Source organism: Hermetia illucens, chromosome 5 (assembly GCF_905115235.1).
Source record: "Hermetia illucens chromosome 5, iHerIll2.2.curated.20191125, whole genome shotgun sequence".
Taxonomy (NCBI): Eukaryota; Metazoa; Arthropoda; class Insecta; order Diptera; family Stratiomyidae; genus Hermetia; species Hermetia illucens.
In genome coordinates, this window is record NC_051853.1 from 58256718 (window position 1) to 58279896 (window position 23179).

Consider the following 23179-nt stretch of genomic DNA (forward strand, 5'->3'; position numbering starts at 1 on the left):
GATGGAGATACCAGACTATTATCATTATAATTGCAACCAACACCGTATAATATAAAACAAAAATGCATTGATGCTCATGGTGCACTAATTGTCGAAATTGTTGAAACCGACATAAAAAATTATATAGAAAACTTAATTGCATTGCATTAAGAAAATGGAAACTGTTTTACTTACATTTACGCTAAAATCTTTAATTAATGAAAAATTATTCACTAAAATAAATAAACCGAAAACTAAATATAGTAGAGAAACTGGAATCCGTTCATGGAATGATAACTATTTTAGCTGCAAATTCCCCAGGTTAAATGGCGTTTTCAAGTAATGAGATTTTTTTGGAAAAAAAAACCGAACTATTTGCTGAGCCACGTAAAAAGACTCGCTGCGTGCCGGTCAGCGGCTTTATATGTGCATATGTCATCAACAAAGGTGCAATGGAGTGTTCAGGTGCGCCCTGCAGATTGCATATATGTATGTGGCTCGTTTCACTAGCTAGCCGCCTCTGATTTGATGTATAGATGATGATGTGGATAGAATAGCACAGAATGCAGCAACGTTGCTTCATATACCATCTACGGTTCTCAATATGTGGGCACAAAATTGGTATGTAGAGAAGATACTTTCCCTTAGCGAATCAATTTTCTTCTTCTTTTTGTTTACTTAAATCGTTTTCGAAGGGAAAATGCTCCTAATATTTGACTCTCTACACATTTCGTAATGTGACATTCACTTTCCTACTCGAATTGAAGTGGAACCATTGGCTTTGATATGCCTCTACAATTTGTCTATATCTCACCTTTTGAAAGTCTGTCTTTACCAATAAATAGGAATTGATTCTAAGATGTTAATTATTCGCGAAACTAATGTATTTCGTGTTTACATAAGAAACTGAGATAATTCGGCAGCAAAAAAGAAAATGTGTTCATAGTTTTATCTGATTAAATAATATTTGAAATTTATCAGATTTACGCCATTGAAAGGAAAGGTACAAAGCGAGTTGATTGTGTATCTACTCGAAAGGATTTGCTATTTTTGCTTGAAGGGAACGGTTTTTCCTCAAATCGGTAATTAACATCCAACTTTTTTAGAAGGATATTTAAGCACTCTCACTCACTGTGCAAGAGGCTAACCGATTCAATCAGGTAAACATTTCAGCTATATAAATATCCTACGAAAAATTCAGATAATGTCACGTCAGATTCGTTTATATTATATTACATTTCATTAATTGGCGCCTCCGTACAAAAATCTTATAACTAAATAAAAATTGAGCTAGTTCAATTGAGAAATCCTTCTTAATTCAGCTTTTTCTGCTTATTTTAGGGAGTCTGATTTGAACCTATTCTGATCGCTAAAAAAGCTCTTAAGGGGTTATATCTATTTGAACATTTTTTCATCCATATTTTTTATAATCAATAACAACAACTTGGAAATATTCATAAAATTAATTTTTGTGGAACTAGTCATAATCCCATCCAAGCCGGCAAGGAGCCTCTGCGCAGCATCGCATCGGCGAGAAATAGTTGGACAGTGAAATTAAAAAAAATGTAGTAATGATGGCTAATGATTCTAGCACTAGCGGATAATAATTTCTTAAAAACAAATAATTCTTTCAATATAACGCTTCCAAAATACTCATTTGAACTCGATGTCATCCTATAATAGATTGATGTAACTTCTTTGCCACGTTGATCTCCGGGGATGTTTTCAAATCAACACAATTTGCTTATTTTTCGTCTTTCATGCCATGCCCTTTTTTTAGCATTTCATATTCGCAAAGGTAAGCATTTGCTTGCTTCCTTTGAAGCGCTTCTGGAATGGTTTTCTGAGTAGTGCAGCAAACATCAATATGGCTTCAAATCCAGACGATTTTCAAGAGAACAATTATCCTCATTAACGATACTTGACAAATGCTGGGAATATGAAATTGACTTGAAACAACTGTTTGCACCTGATCGAAGCATTTTAACCGAAAATTCTCCAAAACTTATGCGGAGTAATCAACTACGTAAAAGTTTGGTGAACTCTGTGCAACCATAAGTTGTAGCAATTTGCCGTTTTGGAGTCATTATTTCATCATTTGGAGTCATTATTTCATCACTTGTATCAATTATTTGAAGAGGCACTAGCATCTATTAAACTTCACAAAATTCAATGGGTCAATCATCGATCCCAAGGTGACCTTTTAAAGTCAGAGCTCAAGGAATCCAACCACAGGAAAAATCACGAGAAAGGTAAACGTCTCTAGTTGAATGAATGCCCAAAAAATGCATGGGCATGTCTGTGCTTAAACATATCTTGTGTTGTACTTATCGCATTGGGTCATACTATACGGTGACGACAATCTGGGCTACAGGTGTCTCTTTCACAGTTTTATGATCGCACGTTTCAGTCTCAAGTTATAGCGCGTCAAAGATGGAGTCCACCAAGCAAGAAATTCGTCATATTTGACGTTTTTACTGCCTGAGAGGTAAAAATGCAACGAAGGCAGTCGACAAAATTTGTGAAGTTTATGGGCCCGATACTGTAACGATTCGCACAGCACAGCGTTGGTTCGATCGATTTCGAAGGTACCTCGTACTGGTAGGCCAATCGTCGTAGAAATCGACAAAATCGTCGAAATCATCCAAATATACCGCCATGTGTGCATTCGCTCGATTGGCCAGGAACTGGGAATAGACCATAAAACCGTGTGGAACCATTTGCAGAAGATTGGATTCCAAAAAAGCTGGTTGTATGAGAGCCACACGAGTTGACGCAAAAAATCTCTTTGACCGAATCACCGCCTGCGATGTACTACTGAAACGGAACGAATGCGACCCATTTTTGAAGCGGATGGTGACCAGTTATGAAAAGTGGATCACGTATGACAACCTCAAGCGGAAAACATCGTGGTCGAAACGCGGCGAGCCGGCCCGGATTGACGGCCAGGAATGTTTTCCTGTGTGTTTGGTGAGATTGGAAGGGAATCATTCACTATGACCTGCTCAACTATGGCCAGACTCTCAATTCGGTCCTCTACTGTAAGCAACTCGACCGTTTGAAGCAGGCGATTGACCAGAAGCGAGCAGAATTGATCGATAGGAATGGTGCTGTGTTCCATCAGGACAACCCTCGGCCTCAAAAATCTTTGATGACCCGCCAGAAGCTACGGGAGCTCGGATGGGATATCCTATCGCACCCATCGTATAGTCTGGGCCTGGCACCAAGTGATTACCATCTCTTCCGGTCCATGCAAAACTCTGTTGGTGCTACTAAGTTGTCCTCAAAATAGACTTGTGAAAACTAGCTGTCTGAGTTTTTCGCAAATAAGGAGGAGGGGGGGGGGGGGGGGTTTATAAGGGGGGATAATGAACTTGCCTTCTAAATGGCAACAAGTTTACGAACAAAATGGCTCATATTTGACTTAAATCAGATAATTCTAAGTATGTTAACTAAAGCGTCAAATTTCGATCACAAATACGACATTTCTTTTTCCCAAACCCAATATTTGAAGATTGTAAGTTGGTCCTAAATCTCCATACACTTAATAGCGTAGCATATCAGAGGAGCAACTGTCGCCATTAAATGTATGCGGATTTAGGACCATCTCAATTCTCGAACAATTTAATTATCTGTGTTTCTCGAGAAATGCTTCTGAATGTACCTCGGAAGTGCTCTCTTTTCGTTTAAAAACGAAATTTTTCCACTAGCAGGGACAACAGCACTGATTTTCAAACTAGGCTAATGAAGGAGATCAGTAAGACAATTTGCCCCTGGTGTGTCAACGAAGTTACATGTCTTACAGGTGCGTATGTTAACTTGAACAGGTTTTTAAAGTACATTATCCACTCTCTCGTGATATTGTGTGGAATCCCTAGGATGTTATCTTCATCTTCCTTTACGTGTACAGCTTCCTCCAAAGTTTTTCACTAAATTGTGTGCGGCCTATAGCCTTTTATTCCTCATATCGTTGTCGAGTTTTAAAGTTTTATCATTGTTGTGTTTTGTTGTTTAAATTCGTTATAAGCTGCTTTTTTCGTCCTTGTGAATCGTACGTTGTATTTTCAGTAAGTTTGATTCCTTTTTAATGTTTTGTATAAACACAAAACCTTATTAAAATCGGTTTACTATCTCTCTGTCTGTCTGTCCGTCTATCTGTCTGTTCGTCACACGTGTTTTTCTCGGAGACGGTTATAGCGATTGACACCAAATTTGGTAGAAAGGTGGGAACTGTGAACGCTCACGCATACAGTGAATTACATCCTTTTCTGTCGAATTTAAGGGGGGGGGGGGGGGGGTCCCCCTACATGCAAAAGGGGGTGTAAAATTTTTTTTCATCAAATATAGTCATGTGGGGTATCAAATTAAAGGTCTCGATTAGTACTTTTCAAAGCCTATCTTAGTTTTGACATTCGTTGGAAGGGTGGGGAGCGCGAGGGGTTGAAAGTGATCACTTCTTTAAGAGGGCCATTCTCAGAAACTACCAAACCGAAAAATCAGGAGGCTGCCACCATATGGTGCCTGGGCTCCGAAATACCTTCCATGCCGATATCTGTTTAAATAAAGTTAATAATAGTATATTACTACAATTTTTTGTAATTGGTTAGAAACCCCCCTTAAGTTCATCCTAGTATCATGAAATTTTGCAGTGATATAGGCTATAATTTAGAGCATGATCTTACCAAGTTTGGTGGAAATCGCACTATTACTAACAAAGTTATAATTCCTCAAATTTGTTGCTTCTTTGAAAATTGAAGACTATGAATGTCAATATCACCCGAAAGTGGATACTCTCATATATATATATATATATATATATTACGTGCTACCCACTAAGAAATACACAAAACCTTTCGTACCTGAAGCGTCCAGCTTCCGGTTTCCCGACTTGTTATTATTGGATCACGATATTCCTCGTGAAACCTGTCGTTAGGAAGGTGTTTGGTTTAAATCAAATTGTCTTTTTGGCTGATCTTTGTTTTCCGATTATTTTCTTCTTTTCTCATTAAGATGGGAATTTCTGTTGAGATGAGATGAGCTTCAGCTTAATCATATGAACAAGTCTTTTTAAATTTCGATTTTTAGATATTTCCAAGTAATTATTACTGTTCTTTTTCTTCTTCCAGGTATGCATGAAAAAAATAAACAAACATCAGATTGGATAAGAAATAGATCATCTTGGGTTGGGTTCATCAAGATTTTGATAAGTAAGCGTTGCTCGTTTACTCTGTGAACATAACGAACATTTCTGAGAATTTTTTCGCATTTCCCAGAGATTACATAAGGTAAGATATGAGTCTTTGAAAAGGCAAAAGATATTTGTAATGCATGTATTGCACATGCAAGCAGATTGCAGGTCACCTTCTCTTGTCGTCCCAGAACTAAAAAGGAGAACAACAATAGCGAAAAAGATATTTTGGAAATATTATCTGAAAATTTTTCGTTCGCCCCTTTCTAGTTGGGTCACGATAAAATCTTCCACAGTTTCTCTTTTTGGACGACTTCTATATAAATTTTGAGACCACAGGAATAAAATTTAACGAAAAAGGAAAAAAAATAAAATTGAAGTTGGCGGGACTTCATCAGATGCAATTCACTTTAGAAGTTATCAGTTTGGCGAATTCTACGGATATTAAATTTCAAAAAGAGAAAATGCATAATTTTTTTTTTCTTTTTTTCGGCGCGTTGAGTTTTTTGAGCCAGCACAAGTTACATACCTTTCAAAGATTAGTCCATAGTTGCCTTTGAATTCACTTAGATTTAAAACCACGCAATTCACCGTCAGTCATTGATTGTCACAAAAAAACGAGAAAACTTTTCACTCTATCCCTTTGATTGTGTTGTATTTGCATTAATAGTCAACCCTCACAAGGGTATGCTGTATAAAATAGGACAAAGTTCTCTGTAACCCTGGTCTATTAAACGAAACTTTTAAAGAAGAAGAATATATGTTAGTCGAGGTTCGAGCAATCAAAAACAAAATTGCAACGAAAACATATCCAACTGTAAATATTAAATCAAATATTTACAAAAAATATAAATGATACCAAAGTGTATCAAACATCTAAAGCAACAGAGGATAAAGCGCATCTTTCTCCTAGCTTGAAAATGTTGTACAATGAACATCAGACAAGTTGCTCCTCGTTGTATAGTATAAAGCTATATAATCCATTAAAATCGGAACCAGCCTGGCTCGTTTGGAATTAGAGAACCGGATTAGGACGAACCACTAAGGACGGTATTTTCGGTATTTCTGAGGACCTTTAGAAGACTATCACCTACGAGGCTACAAACTTCAATACGAGCACAAGAATGATAAGCTTTTATGGTATGGAAAATTCGCTGAAAAGCTTACATTAAGTTAAATTGCCTTAACCATCCTAGTACACAAACCAATGGGAAAACATTTAGCCATATCCTGTATTTTAAACTATTACTCGTACGTCCAGTATCGTTCATTTTTCCAAAATATCAGCAATAAAATGCGTCAGAACAATTTTTCACAGAAATAAACTTTTATACATAATTCAAAATTATAAATTTCAAAATTAAAAATCAAGCTAGTGGTCATACGAAAGCTCCCTCACTTCACGAAATGTTCAAATAAATTGACACACCAATTTGAAGACATGCAGAAGAAATGAACATCTGGTTTCCGAAATATATAAAATAAAATAAGGAAAATAACTGCGTCTACCCTTTTTTCCAAAATCGGGTAGCTAATAATTTAAAGAAAAAACAATTTGCATCCCATTTTTCGAGGTTTTTGGAAAAACAAATTCGGATTTCCATATCCGCTCAAATAAAGCTATCCTTCTTTTTCCTTTCTTTAGCCTTTATCCCGTTCACAAGCGGGGTCAGCTCGGCTCAAATAAAGTTATTAACTGTATATTATTACATTCAAGAAATTTTGTGAAACCTCCTCTCTTAAATTTTTTTCTATAATAGAACGACAATTTGGAAAGTTTGGTGGAGATCCTTTCATTATTGAGAAAGTTATAATAGATCAAAATCATCTCTTTCGTGTGAAATATGCGTATCGTATTGAAATGAATAGTCTAACATACTCGATACATATATCCTAAGAGTTCGTGCGCCGAAATATCCCTACGTCAAAAATCCACAGAATCTTTCACACCTGCAGCGCTGAGCTTTCGATTTCGGACTTGTTCAAAATTGACACTTTAGGTATTTGTTTAGATATCACTTTCACTTCAATAATTACCATTCCAATGAAGATACCCTTAGTCTGACAGTTGACGCAACCAATTTTTACTACACTAACCCGCCGTCTAATAGTTTGAGAACCATGGAAAACTCAAACGAAAGAAAAATGAAAGCAAATTGTAACCAGTTAATATCAGAGCCAAGCTCAACTATATCTTTTCACGGCAATGCGCTCGCTCGCTACGAACATGCACGGAGAGCCTCACGTAGCGGCGCAGATCAGTCTTGACTCAGTCTCGCAGTTTTACCTGAACAGGTAGCTAAGCGTTTGAACGTTCCGCAAAGTGAAGCGGCGACGGTAACGAGAATTTTCCATATTTAGTACGAGCCAGTAATCGAATGGGATAATAAATCGAGAATTTTCCCAATAACACTTAGAAGTCATGGGTTCAAGCCCCACAGACCCTCCGACATTTGAATTCCCGAACGTGTTCTGCATCTGGTGTTAACGACTAACGTCCCAAAATCACGTTGCATCAAATCATATGTGATATATCTAACATGTATGTCATATGAAGCGATAAAAGTGAATCATTGAAAGAAATGTTTTTACAAAGTGGTAACATACTTTTCACGTGATGTTTTAAAGAATTGTGCGGAGTTGTCTGAATAAATGGTTGAAATTTATCACACCACCCCTATATTGTTGAAATATAATAATTATTAAAAATAAAATTCAGAAGGTGAATTTGGTTGAGAGTAAAAAAATTTAAAAAATTATTTACGGAAAGCAATGTTTTGTCTTTTATTCATCCAACGCGGTCTACTATTGTTTCAAAAAGTTACTTGTGAACACTTCCCTGCTTCATTATCATTAAAAATAAATTCGCATTCGAATAATATAATTTCATATTCATTTTAAAGCATAAATTTGTTAAATGTGAACTGTGTTCTGTGTTGAAAATGCAACCAAGTGTGTTATCTCTAGTGGATTTTGTTCGTTAGTAACCTGGAATGCATTTCAATCAACATTTCAACGAATACCACCATGGCTGCGACCACGAAACACCACACTTAATTACTTGCATTGTTTGTGTATTCTATTAGTCGCAAGTACTGCACATTTATAAACCAACTACAATATTTCTCTATCCTAGCCACGCTCTACGCAATACGAGTTTACTGTATAGAAGCAGTGTTCCTCGGTATTTTGCTGAGTGTTTTTTCCTACATTTCTGCAGTCTTATACAATACCATGAAAAGTAATTTTATAATTGATTAAATAACTGAAAGTGATTGAAGCATTTATTGCTGCTGCTAATAATATTTTTGCATGTCAGGGCACACAACCTTTGCAGTTGGAATCAGTCTTTACTTTGAATGTTGACTTATGGATGGAAAACATTGGATTGATGATACCCATAATTCAAACTCTTTGAAAGCACTGTAGTGTACGGAAGATTGGGTACCTGCTAACCGAAAGAAACTAATGGATGATAGATGGGATCATACTTATAATGACTGTACATACAAAAGTTCCCATTCAAGAAATTGTTAGGCCTTTCTCTATTTCGGTCAATAAAGTTACGTTAATATTTGAGAAAGGTTGATTGCTCAAAAACCTTTAGTGAGTCTAATCTACCGTTAGGGTGTTTAGTGCCAGTACTTACGGAAATAAAAATTACTTTGATTCTGGTCCGCACAGGTTTCACACTTCACACCTAAATTTAATCGATCAAAGGTCTAAGTGCTGCCGTATATATTTCCCATTGTTATATCTCAACGCATTTAATTTTTTGCCAGCTCTATCTACGATTGCTTCTTTTAAGCGAACAGTAGCCTTTTTACACCAGAAAAGTTTCTATTCGATTTTCTCAAAATCCACATATATAAAGCTCTTTCTGGAACCTGGATGGCATGCTCTTGATAAGATGGCGAATGTTTTCTTCTGGGATCTCCTCTCAGCATCTCTCAAACAATTGAATCAACTGTTGTTGGTTGTGTATATCTTTCTCAGCTGCCCGGACACGATCTTCTAATTGATCCCAGGGAGCTGTTGACAAATCATGCTATGCCCCGAATATTGGCCTACTCGAGGAAAAATTCGCCCGGGCTAAGTGCGGACGTGCATTATCTTATTTAAGGATGAAACCGTCCACCGCTTGTTATAAAATCTGACCTGATCGCCTGACAATCTTTATAGCTCTGAGATGTCACAGTGCTCTCATTCAGAAAAAACAAAGTCAATTTTACCTTGTACGTTGATTTCACCCAGAACATCATATTAGAACTACCAGATCTGCCAGGTTCGTGAATGCAAGAATCAGAAAACCTTCCACCGCTTCTTGTCGATACTCTCACAAGTCAATAGCCACTAAAAAAATTTAAGTTTACACTTAACCGTAAAACGTTCATATCTCTATATCATTCAATTTACACGATGAGTCCCAGTCGAATTCGTGTTAATTACTCACCTCCGAGTACCAATTGTTCGGGTAATCGGTTTGGTAATGCGCATGCCGGTACAGTCCGTGCGCCACACGTACCGGACTTCCTAGACATTGGTAACCCGAAGGCTTCCTTCCCCGGTTCCAAAGGTTTTGGACAGCCTTTCGTGAATATTCTACCTGTAAAGCCACGGAATGCAATGACTCACCAGTCTTCATCATCCTTCCGGCTCTGACAAGAGAATCATTGTAAAAATGATGTCGACTTCTTGTTTCATTGCATATGTTCTAAAAACAACCTTAGCAGGTAAGGAGTTTGTGTGAAGCTTATCCGCAATAAAAACCATAAAGAAAATTACCCACCACATTTTCAGAGTCCCAACTTAAGAAAGCCGAGTTAAGCGAAATAAAAGTCTTTTGCGGCCCAACGAACATTTTTTTAAATCTTTTACTTATGTTACATGCAATTCAGCACCGTTTGCATAGAAATGCAGATTAGATTCACTTTACTAAGGGAGGGACCCTGCGGTCAATCTCAGCTCCTTGGTTGCCTTGAGTGTGAATTGACTATTTTATGAGAGGAAGTCGTTCGACTTAACTCTTTTAAGTCGTTCCAACAGACAACAAATTTTGATGAGCTGGAAATTCCTCCGTAACAACCAGTATAAGTGTCTTATGAATTTAATTCAACTGTGTGTATCTGGCATTTAATTGTTCTTCTTAATTGGAGAACATTTTTCTGGGAAGGGAAGGAGCTCGTCGTAGATGAGGAATACGCCAGTCATCAGTCAAAATCGAGGATGATAGAAAATGTGACGGAAATGAAAAAGCTTCTGGACTCTGCGTGAGAGTAAGGGACTCTGGTGAGAAGTTAAGCCTTTCCAACAGCACGGTTCAAATCATCAGCTAACGCGGTTATCAAAGATGAAGCCTGGTGTTTCCAGTACGAATCGTAAGCGAAACGCCAAAGGTCGGAATGGTTTATAATCTACTTTTCTCCTCTGAAAAATTTCGGGATTAGTAAGTCCAAGGTGAAAAATATACTTCTGGTCCTTTTTGATCACGAAGGTTTTTACCTAATTATGAGCGTGGTTGTAACCAGATATCCGCAGACTGTGGAAGCTTCATTATGACAATACGCCGTGCGGCACTGCCATGTTCGCATGGAGCGGCTGGCATTACCACGTTGCCTCACCTCCTGCCACAGTTCAGACACGGTTCCATGGAACCTTTTTTCTTCTTCCCCGCCTAAAAGGGGCTCTCGGTGATATTTCAGTAAATAACTTAAAGGAAGATAGATAAACGGCAATCACCTTATATCCAGTGTGTCAATGTACGAGAGTCCTATTTTGAAAACTTTAAGATTTTTTAATAATATAAGCAATAAATTATGGTATTTTCTATACAATCAGTCCTACAACTTATTGAGCACACCATGAATCATTGTTATACAAAAGAACGGTATTGGGCCTAAAATGCTACCCTGTTGTATAGTAGCTACGTTTTTTTCAATTCAGAATATGCGCCGATAAGCTATTAGAGTCTTGAAATTTCTTCGGATGGTCCCTATACAATTCGTACACCGTATCCTGATTTCACACATTTTCGAACACCTTAGCTGTATCGAAGAAATAGCTGACCACTCTTGTCTGTTCTCTATTACATTTTCAATCAGATGTAGCACCTGTTGAATTAGGGAATGATTTCCTTCCGCCAAAACTATTACCTTCCACGGTGCTATTCTCTCTTTCCCTGCTAGTCCCCTTCTCCTCCTTTTTCAGTAGGTAACCGCCATAGCTTTGCGATTCTTGCAAGCGGATTGATAGTATAATCCCCCATTACAGTTACCAGAAGCAGTGGCCGTGGTGTATTCCAGTCCCTTCTACAAATTGCTATTTGCTGTTTTTCTTAGTGTTGTTGTTGTCATTGAATTATGGGTCCCAGATGCAAGTTGCCATCTCCATTAAAAAGTGCAGTCGCCTTAAATGACTTAAATGAGTTTGTCTTCAGAGCCGGGATCAGGCGCTGGTCAAGAATCCATCTTAACTGAATCTGCACTACCAACCTAATGGTTGTATAACTTTGAACGTATTTAGGCGATTATAGAAAGCGGAATTTTCTAAGGACACTCCTCTTTCTTTTGAATAATACTACCTAGCAATGCTTATATGATAATTAGGATGATTCCACTTGAAGGTCCTTATATGTTATATCACCTCCTGTATTCAAGTAACTTTTCAGATTTAAATAGGCAACATTTGATCTACTCCTCTTGGTCGTCTCCGGCCACTTAGGATGGTCCCATCCCTGCCGAATTCCATTTTAATCATTACAAACAATCATTAACTAGAACACTATGATTCAGCTAATCTAACGGTTATCCAAAATCTACCAAATTTTTATTAGGAAATAAAATAAACTAGCAATTTAGGCATTCTTGCAGTCAGTCAGGCAGCAAATAATCAATGTTATTACTATTATATTCCTAGGCACTTTAAGTTATTTCTCATTTTTGTTAAAAAATCACCATCTTAAGCATTTCATGTCGCAGTTCAATTAAGATTCAAATTACAGAATGTCTGCAAGTATGCCCAAAGAATGTTTTAACAGAAAAAAACTAAATGCCGGGAACAACTCCTTTGTTCGTTAAACAGGAAGAATTCACTATGAAGCGAAGCCTTAAGAAGTCTTCCAAACATGCTCACCAAAAGTACAGCCACATTGGGTAGGGGTCGTTACACTTAAGTAGGTATGAACATACATACCTTCGTCGAATTGTAATGTCTTGAGAAAAAATTAATAACAACATCCGGAAGTTCTCGACCGTGTCAAATTTTATTTAAGAAGATGGCTTCTTGGTTAATACAATGGAAGATAATTGTTTGGGTATAGCTTTCATACTGCAGGTCTCTATATACCTATGCTTGTATATAAGCCTATAAGAGGCTGATTAGTATTCTTAGATGAGGTGGCCATGTATGTATGTGCCTCATGCAATTAGCGCCATTACAAAAACGTCGGGAAATAAATATCCTCAATTTGATTTTAGAAATTATATAGTAAAATAGATTTTTGTTCATAGCATTTAAAAAGAAACCTCTTATTGATTTGTGTGTGCATGTAATGGTAAAGAAATGGCGTGTTTTGAATGGACTAGATATTGTATATAGAAAAATTGTAATATTCAAATCGATGAAATCTAGAAGAATAGGAGGGAAGGAAGGAGATATTTTATATTTATATCTTAGAGAAGCTTTTTAAGCATACGGAATGGTAATTTATTAAATACGAAAACCTTTTTGTTAAAATCATTGTTTATGAAAGTTTGTCAGTTTAATTAATTTGTGTGTGTGTGTGTGTGTGTGGTGGGGAGAAGCTACAGCTTCTGAGCACTCAGGCCGTGTTGGCCCATTGTACTCGCGTCCCACGTCTAACGGAATATTCCGGATTCGTTAACGTATCGTAGGATTTCCGTTAGTGGATGTGATGCTACCCGTCGTAATTGGAGAACATCGGCACCAAAGATTTGATGCCTGATGCGTCCATAGGCGGGGCATTCACATAGGAAATGCTCCGTGGATTCCGCTTCCTCATTACAGGAGGGACACGTATCATCTTCGGTAATTCCTATTCTGAACATATGCCCAGCTAGTGAATTATGGCCTGTCAGAATGCCCACAATACACCTGCAAGTCCTCCTGCTTTTCGACAGGATAAACTTTGCGGTACGTATGTTGGGTTCTGGCAGGAAAAGTTTGGTGTGTCGAGCAGCATTAAGGCTCTGCCACCTGTCATTATGGGAAACTTGTTCCCAGTTTTTGAAAACAGATTTAGCCAATGCTACTGATACCCCAATTGCTGGCTCCGGTCCCGGCATAGGGGAGATTGACCCCTCTTTCGCTAAAGCGTCCGAGATTTCATTTCCTTCTATGCCACAGTGACCAGGTACCCAGAGTAGTTCCACCGTATTGAATCTAGACATAGAATTCAAACGGTTTCTGCATTCCTGAACGATTTTCGAGGTGATCAAAGGACTGCTCAATGCCCTCAGTGCAGCTTGACTGTCACTGCAGATTGCGATGCGCCTGTCCTTCAACCGCTCGTCAATCACCCAGTTTGCCACCCTTAGGATCGCATAAACTTCGGCTTGAAAAACCGTTGCATATTGTCCCAAAGGAAAAGCCCACATCTCGTTTTTATTCGAGAGGTAGACTCCGGCTCCAGAACCCTCTTCTGTTTTTGAGCCATCCGTGTAGAAGACTTCCGTATATCCCTCCACGCATTCCTCTGGGTCTTCCCAGTCCTCTCTACGCTTCAGGGTAACTACATATCTTCTACCAAACAGATATATGGGGACACGAGAATCGGAAGGCATTGTAAGAACTGGATTCAGTCCTCCCAGTAACTCTTCCAATGCTCTGTGCCCCCCATATCCGTTGTTTTCCCATAGATCTAATCGAATTAGCCTATGAGCTGCTCTCATTGCAGTGCTTTGAATAAATATATCCAGGGGCTGCAAATTGAGTAGTGCATTCAGAGCTGCGCCGGATGTCGTGCTCATGGCGCCAGTGATACCCAGACAAACAGTTCTTTGCAGTGCAGCTAGTTTACGGTGAAAACCTTTTTATCTCACTTTAACCCACCACACTACTGATGCATATACGAACATCGGCCTAATGATGGCAACGTATATCCACATTACCACATGAGGTCTGAGTCCCCATGTCGAGGCAAAGGTCCGTCTGCACAGCCCATAAGCTGTGAGAGCTCGTTTCATCTTTACCTCTACATGTTTGTTCCAAAGAAGTTTTTTATCTAGAGTAACCCCCAGGTATTTCACTTCTTCGGAGAGTTGAAGGGTAGTACCCCTCATCTCAGGGAGGCAAAGTCCATCCAGTTTTCTCCTTTTTGTGAATAAAACCATTGTGGTTTTATTTGGATTAACTGACAAATCATGTCTAAGGCACCAGCTGTCTATCAAATCAACGGCACGCTGTATATTCCTACACACCGTTCCAAGATCCCGATCAACAGCAAGTACAGCCACGTCATCAGCATAAGCTTGAGCGTGTATTGGCAAATTTTGCAGTTCACATAGCAGTGAGTCGATCAGCATACTCCACAGAAGCGGCGAAAGCACACCTCCTTGGGGGCAGCCCTTCGTTGCCTCCGTAGTCAGGTAGCGATCGACCCCTACCTCAGCGCACAGCAATCTTTGCGTTAGCATAGCATGGATCCACTTAATTAAAGCATCATCAACACCATGCGCTCTGGCGGCATCACAAAGTTTTTGAAAAGGCGCACAGTCAAAAGCCCCTTCAATGTCCACAAACACCCCCATCGCGTACTCACCATTCAAAGTTGCATCCTCTATCTTTGTGACCAAAGAATGAAGAGCAGACTCACAGGACTTTCCACGTTGGTAAGCATGTTGGTTTTCACTAAGTGGGTGTGACCTAAGTGCCTTTCCACGAATGTGACGCTCCACCAGTCTCTCCAAACCTTTCAGCAAGAATGAAGTCAAGCTGATCTGTCTGAAGTTCTTTGGATTAGAATAGTCATCTTTCCCAGGTTTCAGTATGAAAACTACTTTAACCTGTTGCCAAGAAGAAGGCACGTAGCCCAGAGCAAGACATCCTCGAAAAATATTTGTTAGAGGTCGCTCTAAATGCTCCATACCCTCCTTTAGCATTGTCGGATAGATGCCATCCATGCCAGGTGCTTTGAAATGTTCAAAGGACAGTATCGCAGCTCTCACCTTTTCAAGGGTAACAACCGCTTTCGCAGTGTTCCAGTTCCTCTTGCAACACTTGCGTGTTGAAGGGATTGCAAGAACCGTCAACTCTCCCCCTACCACTTCTCTCACCCGTTCCCCCGGGTGGTGTACTTCCAGGAGGGTCTGTACTGAGTCCAGTCTGGAGTTCGTGAAAGTACCGTCGGGTTTTCTAAGAGAATCCAACTTGGCCGACTCATCCCTTTTGAGGACTCTGCACAGCCTTGAAGTCTCCCTTTCGCCTTCCAGTTCCTCACAGTACGCTCTAAAGGAGTCTCGTTTCGAGCACCTCACGAGCCTCTTATATTCACGTTGTGAGTTCCTGAAATTTAACCAGTCTTCGTTCTTGTTACTTTTGCAAGCACGATTTAGAAGTCGCCTGGTTGATTTCCTGAGTTTTTGCAGTTCTCGGTTCCACCAAGGAACTTTTTTACCACTTTGGTCTCGGGAAATAGGACAAGCCTCTTCATAACACTCTAAAAGTGTGTAGCTCAGAGTTTTCAATTCATCTTCCAGCACCAAAGGAGTCCTTAGTCGCCTAGGGAACTGTACTTTATTGCCAAGAAGTTCATTGAACTTTGCCCAATCCGTTTTCCTAGGGTTCCGTCTTTGTACTGCAGACTGTTCGCCCGCAATAGTCAGATTGAATTCTAGATATCGGTGATCTGACAGTGAGACCTCGTCTAGCACTCGCCAGTGTGTAATCAACTCTAACAATTTTGGGGTACAGATTGTTAGGTCAATTACTTCGCTTCTTCTCGGTCCCACGAACGTAGGGGCGCACCCCACGTTTGCAGTCATAAGACCAGCTGAAGTGATGAAATCAAATAGCTTCTCTCCTCTTGGATTGCATTTGCTACTGCCCCAACAAATATGTTGAGCATTCGCATCGCAACCTATTAAGAGTTCGAGACCACTTGATTCTGCATACGCCACCAGATCCCTAAGTTCTTGCGTCGGTGGAGGATACAAAGAATCATAGGGTAAATAAGCGGAGGCAACTATGATGTTTTTCCTCTCGCCATTTATCTGGTATTGTATGATGACCGTAGCTAAGTCCTGGGAACAATATTGTCTCAGCATAGTTGCCTCTAACCGTCTTGACATCAGGACGCAAGCTCTCGGTCTTATGGATCTTTCGTCGTAGAAGATCCTAGCCCCCTTTACTGATCCAATACCACAGATTCTGTTAAATCGAACCCACGGTTCTTGCACCAGAAAGATACAGGGGAAATCCTTTAGCTTTGTCATTCTCGCTGCCAACAGGTAGGAGGGAGCTTTGGCATGCTGCAGGTTGATTTGACCAATCTTTATGTTTTTCGACATAAACTTAGTCTATTGTCTTATAGAAAACAGTTAGAAGCGTATGCGGCAGTCCGCGTATGACGGGGTTTCCCCCACACCGTACCGCCAGAGACTCGATCCCCTCGTGATTGATTTCTCTGAGAAAAGCCGTACTTGGGAGTACCGCAATTCCCATGTTCTCATCCACGAAAGATCTCACCTCATCCCGCAGAGCATTCGTCTGTTTTCTACTTAGCACCTTACTTGGTTTGCGGTGTCCGGGTTGCATAGATTCGATCACTCGAACTGGCATCAAGTCAGTTTCGTTCACGTCTCTGGCTTCCCTTCCTTCCGCCTGTTCCTTGGAAGGTGTAGGAGAAGTTACTAGCAGGTAGGATTCACTCTGTAGTCCCTTCCCCAGTGCGAGCCCCCATACGGGGGTTCCGCCCCTGTATGCACTATCCTCCGCGCACGTCTCCATTGTGGGAGAGCGCACCGAAGATGCTGCAATTTGCTCTATGTCGTGTAAGTCGAAGACCATCATTGTTCTTCGCTCTCAAAATGGAGATGATGCCCTACAGTCTCCTGATATGACTGAATTTCAGTCTATATAGGAAAAAGTGGAGCACCATATGGTGACTTCCCCTGAGCACATTCAGACTCTGTTGGTCCAGTTCGAATACCAAGTTGAAGCCCTCCACGTTTGTAGATTGGTCCTTCCTGGCATTCATGAACTTTACCCTCCAGTGTCCAAAGTCCATGCCCGGGTTCTGTTCACCCAGCAAGCGGATGATGTCCTCTGCCTTCCTTCGAGGGCCCGGTAGCCAACATCCGACATGTTCTGTCCTGCGTAGCTCAGTGTTCACAATAGTGAACTTGGGCCGACCGCCGGAACTCAAAGTTGGGATTACCTGCTGGAGCCACTTTAAGGCAGCCTCGTCAGCGCACTCCAAATGTAGAAGCCCATCACGAAAACCTTGATCGTTAAATCGTGGCTTCGTTCCAGGCTCCATCATTTTCTTCCACAGGCATTCCTGGAGGATGGTAAATTGTCCCTCTGACATTTTGCCATCCTTGGAGGAAACTCCCACGGCAGCAGTCAGAACAGAGGCCGCAGCTTGCGCATACGTCCTCTTCCTTCCCGCCTTCGTGTTCGTATTCCTGTGGGAGGGACCAGCTTCATTGAGATCTCTCTCGCTGATTTGATCACCTCCCGGCACACCGGTCCTAATCCCCGCGAGACGCGTGGATGTAAGCCCTGGTGCGGAGCACAATAAAGCGTCGGCCACAGCAGATGTGTTGGTCTTACGCTTCTTGCGCGCATTACCGCTGACTGAAGAGTCTGGTGCGTCCAGTGTGGATCTTACCGGGGTTTCCAGTTTATCCCCACCTTCCGCCGGAGATTCCGCTACCTTGCGTCCGATTTCTCTGGGCGTTACCGCGCCTAGTGGTACAGCCACGTCCATGTCCTCATTCCCAAGGTGCTTCATCTTCCTTCGCAGTGCTCTCTTCTGCCGTCGGCTTAGGGCCTTTCCAGGTTCACGGTGTTCGGACCGCTTGGATCCATTTCCACATACTGGCGTTGAACCAGTAGCGTCCACGTCACCAGCTTCCCGTTCTTCCGCTCTTCCCAGTAAGGATGGCGGAGAAGGTTCTGACAGGCAGGATTTAGCCTGTAGTCCCCCCTCCTTAGTGGCCGAAGTTCCCTTCTGCCAGGCCTTTCTCTTCCGCTTGCGGGTAGATTTGGGCTGTAGTACCGCGGACGGGCCGGCCGTAGTCGGATTTCCAGTTTCTCCCAATTTGAGAGTTTCCGTACTTTCCTTTCTGGCTAACTTCGCCGTAGGCACTAAATGCAAACTTTCCACTGAGTCGGAAAGCATGCCTTCTACAGATTGCTCTATAGGCAAATATGAACGTGGTGAGGCCTCCAAAATCCGCGCCTCGGCCGCGACATGATTGCTCATGGTCGCGGGTGGATTCGAAGTCTGTGACTTCTTACCACTTGGAGAGTTTATATCCATTGTTTCCATATTCATATTTTTGGACACCCTGAGTGTAGTAGTAAACTACTACAGGCTCCCCCACCACGACAAGGTGGTGTCCGAGGGGGAGTTAATTAATTTAATAACAACAAAATAGGTCATTGATCATTCTTGGTTATCTTTGAGACATGGAATCAAAGAAAAAATGGAATATCAATTAAAGTAAAAAGACAAAGACATTTGTTTTCCGAATGAGAGTTTTATTCCCTTGGTGAACGTTTATCTATTCTACGTCGGAAAAAAATTTGAATGGTTTTTGGATTATACTATGTTCACAATTTTCAATGCAGTCCAATGTGATGTGTCCACTTCTCAGGAATTATTTTAAACTGTTTGATAAATAAGCGCTGTTATACGTTCTTTGTGACATATGTATATAAGAATTGTCTACACTTATGTAATTATAATAGGTTGTTTTGGAACAATATCCCCTTTAACTAGCGTGGCGGTTTGACGATGCGATATACATATCCATTTTTTTTTTGTTTTGGTGGCAATTCTGCCATTGAACGGACTCAGTTCATGTAGGACTCAACTTCCTTACTCTTGAATCATTCTAAGGAACCGTATACGCTTGGAAATAGCTATTCAGCTAATATGTTATATATATATCCTATAATTCACATTTTTCTTGATCTCCCATTATTCTCGTTTCCATAATCGTAAAACTTTCTCACTTGGGCCACGCATTCCTTGTCCTCAACATTAAAACCACCCTCAACGAGCAAACTGCTTTTCACATCTTTTAATCGTTTTTTTGCAACAGATATTTAATTTCTTTGGCACTTTTCTTCTTATTCGTAAAAAAATTAATGCTTCCGATAAATGTAGCGATTTGATATTTTTCTTCGACCAAAAACGTATTAAGTTTACATTCCATGAACAGTAAGCTGAAAAATCGACCCAAATCCAAATTCAAACGTTCAGGCCTAACCTATAACTTTAGCTCAATAGAAGTTTCTTTTAATTATTAGTAACAAAATATAGGTCCATACTCAATAGGTTGCAAAGATCTGCAAAAATTTTCCGACTGCAATCTAAAATAATAGTGCAATCTAATCTAGCTTAAATTTCAACAATAACGGCCGTAGGTATCGAGAAAAACTGTTAAGTTTTGCGAAAATGTTTGATGCTTCAAGCTTATTCTGACTTCATTCAATTACGAGTAATATGAGTAATGAATTATCTGTATGCCATGTAAGAGAATCTTTAATTAAGATAGCAATAGAGGAAGGTCTTTTTAAGGTTTTGTGTGTTTGTGCTTTCACGTCGAATTTATGGGAACATGCAAAAGACGGGTGTACATTTTTTTTTCGCCAAATATAGTCATGTTGAGTATCAAATGAAAGGTCTCGGTTAGTACTTTCCAAATCTGGTCTTAGTTTTGACATTTGTTAGAAAGGTGGGGAGTTTGTGGGGTCAAAAGTGATCATTTATTTAACGGGGCCATTCTCAGAAACTGCTTAACCGAAAAATCTAAAAAATCAAGAGGCTGCCACTATATGGTGGCTAGGCTCCGAAATACCTTCCATACCGATATCCCTTCAAATAAAGTTAATAATTGTATATTACTATAATTTTAAGTAATTGACTGCAGAACCCCCTTAAGTTCATCCTAGTACCACGAAATTTTGCAGAAATATAGATTGTAATATAGAGCTTGATCCTAGCAATAATAATAATAATAATTGTTGGCACAACAATCCATATGGGATCAGGGCCTTGAAGTGTGTTAGAGCACTTCATTCACGACCGTAACGGTACACTCCAGTAGACTGTAGGAGGCAATGTGGTCAGCATTGCGCTCGCCCGAAATTATTTCCCTGATTTGGCTCAGGTACTCATTCACAGCTGAGTCGACTGGTATCCGACGTCAAATCACGATACAAATTCCACTGCCACCAGTGAGATTTGCACCGCGACCTTCTGTACAACAGCCTTGCGCTCTAACCACTCAGCTATCCGGACACCTTTGATCCTACCAAGTTTGTTGGAAACCGCACTATTACTAACAAAGTTATAATAGGCCAAAGTTGTCACTTCTTTGGAAGCTCAAAATTTTGAATGTCAATATCCCCTGAAAATGGATATTCTCACATAACATATGCGTATATTACGTGTTATGTACCAATGGGACAAATTCACACTCAAATATCTTTATAAAAGAAGTACACGAAACCTTTCGTACCTGAAACGTCCAGTTTCCGGCTTTCCGACTTGTTTTTATTTTACGTACAACTATTCCTCCGTTGCTGTTATAATCTATTTTTTAAAAGTTATACATATTTTGTTTATAATAATAAAAGGTGGCGCAGCATTTAAATATTGAACTTAAACCTGGAAGTGTGTTAAAGCCTGTTCTTTGGATGCCGTAACGTACCGTACTCGCCCCGTATTATTATCCTAATTTGATTCAGGTTCACTCACAACTCAACTAATATTCGACATCTAGCCAAATTCCTCTATTAACAAATGAAGAATGCTTTTAGAAAAATGTTATTAATGTGCCGGTTTTAGTGTCCTCAGAACAGATCGAACTCACGTATATTGCATCTTATCATACATGCAAGTACGTTTTATTGAAAATTCGACACAGGTTCGTTCAGAACGGAGGCAATCGTCAGACGTGGCCTCAGCTCTACCTTTGCAGCATCATATCGTTATTGTTTGTTTTAGCTTTTTAAGGTTTTGCTGAAAACAAAACCTTATTAAAATCAACTTACTGTTTGCCAGTCTGTCTGTCACACACACTTTTCTCAGAAATGGTTACACTTTTTGACACGAAATTTAGCAGAAAGGTTGGTATTGTCAACCGCTATACAAACAGTAAATTATATTGTTGCACCTTGAACTTAAGGGGACTCCCCGTACACCTAAATGGGGGGTGCAAGCGAAGCCAAAATTACGCGTTGATGATCAACAAAAAAAACGTTTACTTTCTCAAACAGAACAGAATCACGGACTGACTCCACGTTGTTCGATAATGTCTGTTACAAATTAAGTGGAAAAATTTGTTGTATCCTTGAGCATTCGACAGAAAATGTCATGATTCTGATGTTTCGCCACGAAGCAATAAATGCAATAGTTAAGATGGTTGAGTAAATAATGGCAATCTCATTTCGAAAAGCAGCACAATTCAGACATTTCGCCAGCTCCACATTTCAATGCAATGCATTGGGCCAATTCATAAGAAAGGTTGCAAACTATAAATTCAGATCAACACTGAAGCATTTTTTCTTGTGCCCTATAGTTGTTGATCTGTGTGATAAGCTCGAGGACTTCTCAATGCCAACCGAGCCGTTTGAGGTACTGTTCTCTCTTTGTTCTTGCATTTGTAAGCCCAAAGTCAGGCTGCACTAGGGTGCTATTTCCGTGCAATTTTCTATGCATCTGCCGTGGATTGATTCGCAATATTGGGGAGTCCAGTTGCATTACGACTTAGTTGTGAAAGAGAAGAGAAGCAATTATCGATACGCATCCAATGACAAATGTCATAACCTTACAAAGTGAACATCTTTGAAGGAGCTTATTTTCGGAAAATACCCATTGAAGAGAATAGAATTCCATATCAGAATAGCTGACAGGAATGAAACGATCATCGAATTCAAATACGTCTGGAAAACCAAACACACAGACTTAAATCACTGATTGAATTGTTTCTCAGTTTGACTAACGACACAACCTTTCACAATGTGAACTACATCAAACTGAACTTATCTCTTGGAAATCATTTTTTACTAATGAAATTCATAAAAATCGTTAGATGTCTTAATAGCTATTCTGCTATACGGGGCGGGGCAAATCCAACGAATCAAATGTATAAATATAACAATATATAGATAAATGAACCTGTGATTCAGTTTCGTTAATATACCGTCACACCACACCATCGATTGGGGGCAAGACAAACATAAACGTTCGTCACACAGTCGGAATTCCAACCCGAAATACCCTATCGAGTAGCTAACGTTCCACCGGCTAGATTTGACCCTGCATAATTTCGAAGAAGTTTAGTCGTGTTTAAAAAGAAACTTTCCTCCTTTGAAGAAAAAATGCCTTAACATTTATCCGTAACAAAATTTGACGTCTGCAAGCTATAAGATGTTCCAAGGCAATTCTCTTCCGTGTTTAATCTATCTTCTGCGGTATATTTCAAGTTCATCTGGCATTTTTTTTTTAATTTGAGGTCTTTCAGATACTCCTAGTTGAATTGCAATTTTTTTTAAATAAATTTTTCAAAAATATTTACTGAATTAATATCAAGGGGTTCTGTTGTCTACAATGCAATAGAAATATGATTAAGGAATAACAAACTTTATTTATCGATGAGGCTGTTGAATTTTAACTACTTATCTAGCATTTCCTTATTATAGACTCTTATTGCAGTAGGAAAAAAATTTATAAATAAATGGGCTAACAAATTATGGAAAATTGTACGCATTGGTAAACTGGTCGGCATAATCGACGACGGCGCAATTTGTGTGCGA

General features: G+C 39.8%; 1 protein-coding gene across 3 annotated transcripts in view; it reads left to right on the forward strand.

The window, feature by feature from the left end:
- The window catches only part of LOC119657906 (partitioning defective 3 homolog B), a 165993-nt gene that overhangs the window by 86931 nt on the left and 55883 nt on the right, over window positions 1-23179 (forward strand). Inside the window, exon 1 of one of the 3 annotated variants that reach the window (XM_038065067.1) lies at window positions 7401-7765. The exons of 1 other annotated variant lie outside the window; for it this stretch is intronic. The gene's annotated coding sequence lies outside the window, so the exon portion shown is untranslated. Of the gene's footprint in view, window positions 1-7400; window positions 7766-23179 lie in introns of those variants that run through there. One more of the 3 variants, XM_038065068.1, reaches the window with a different exon arrangement.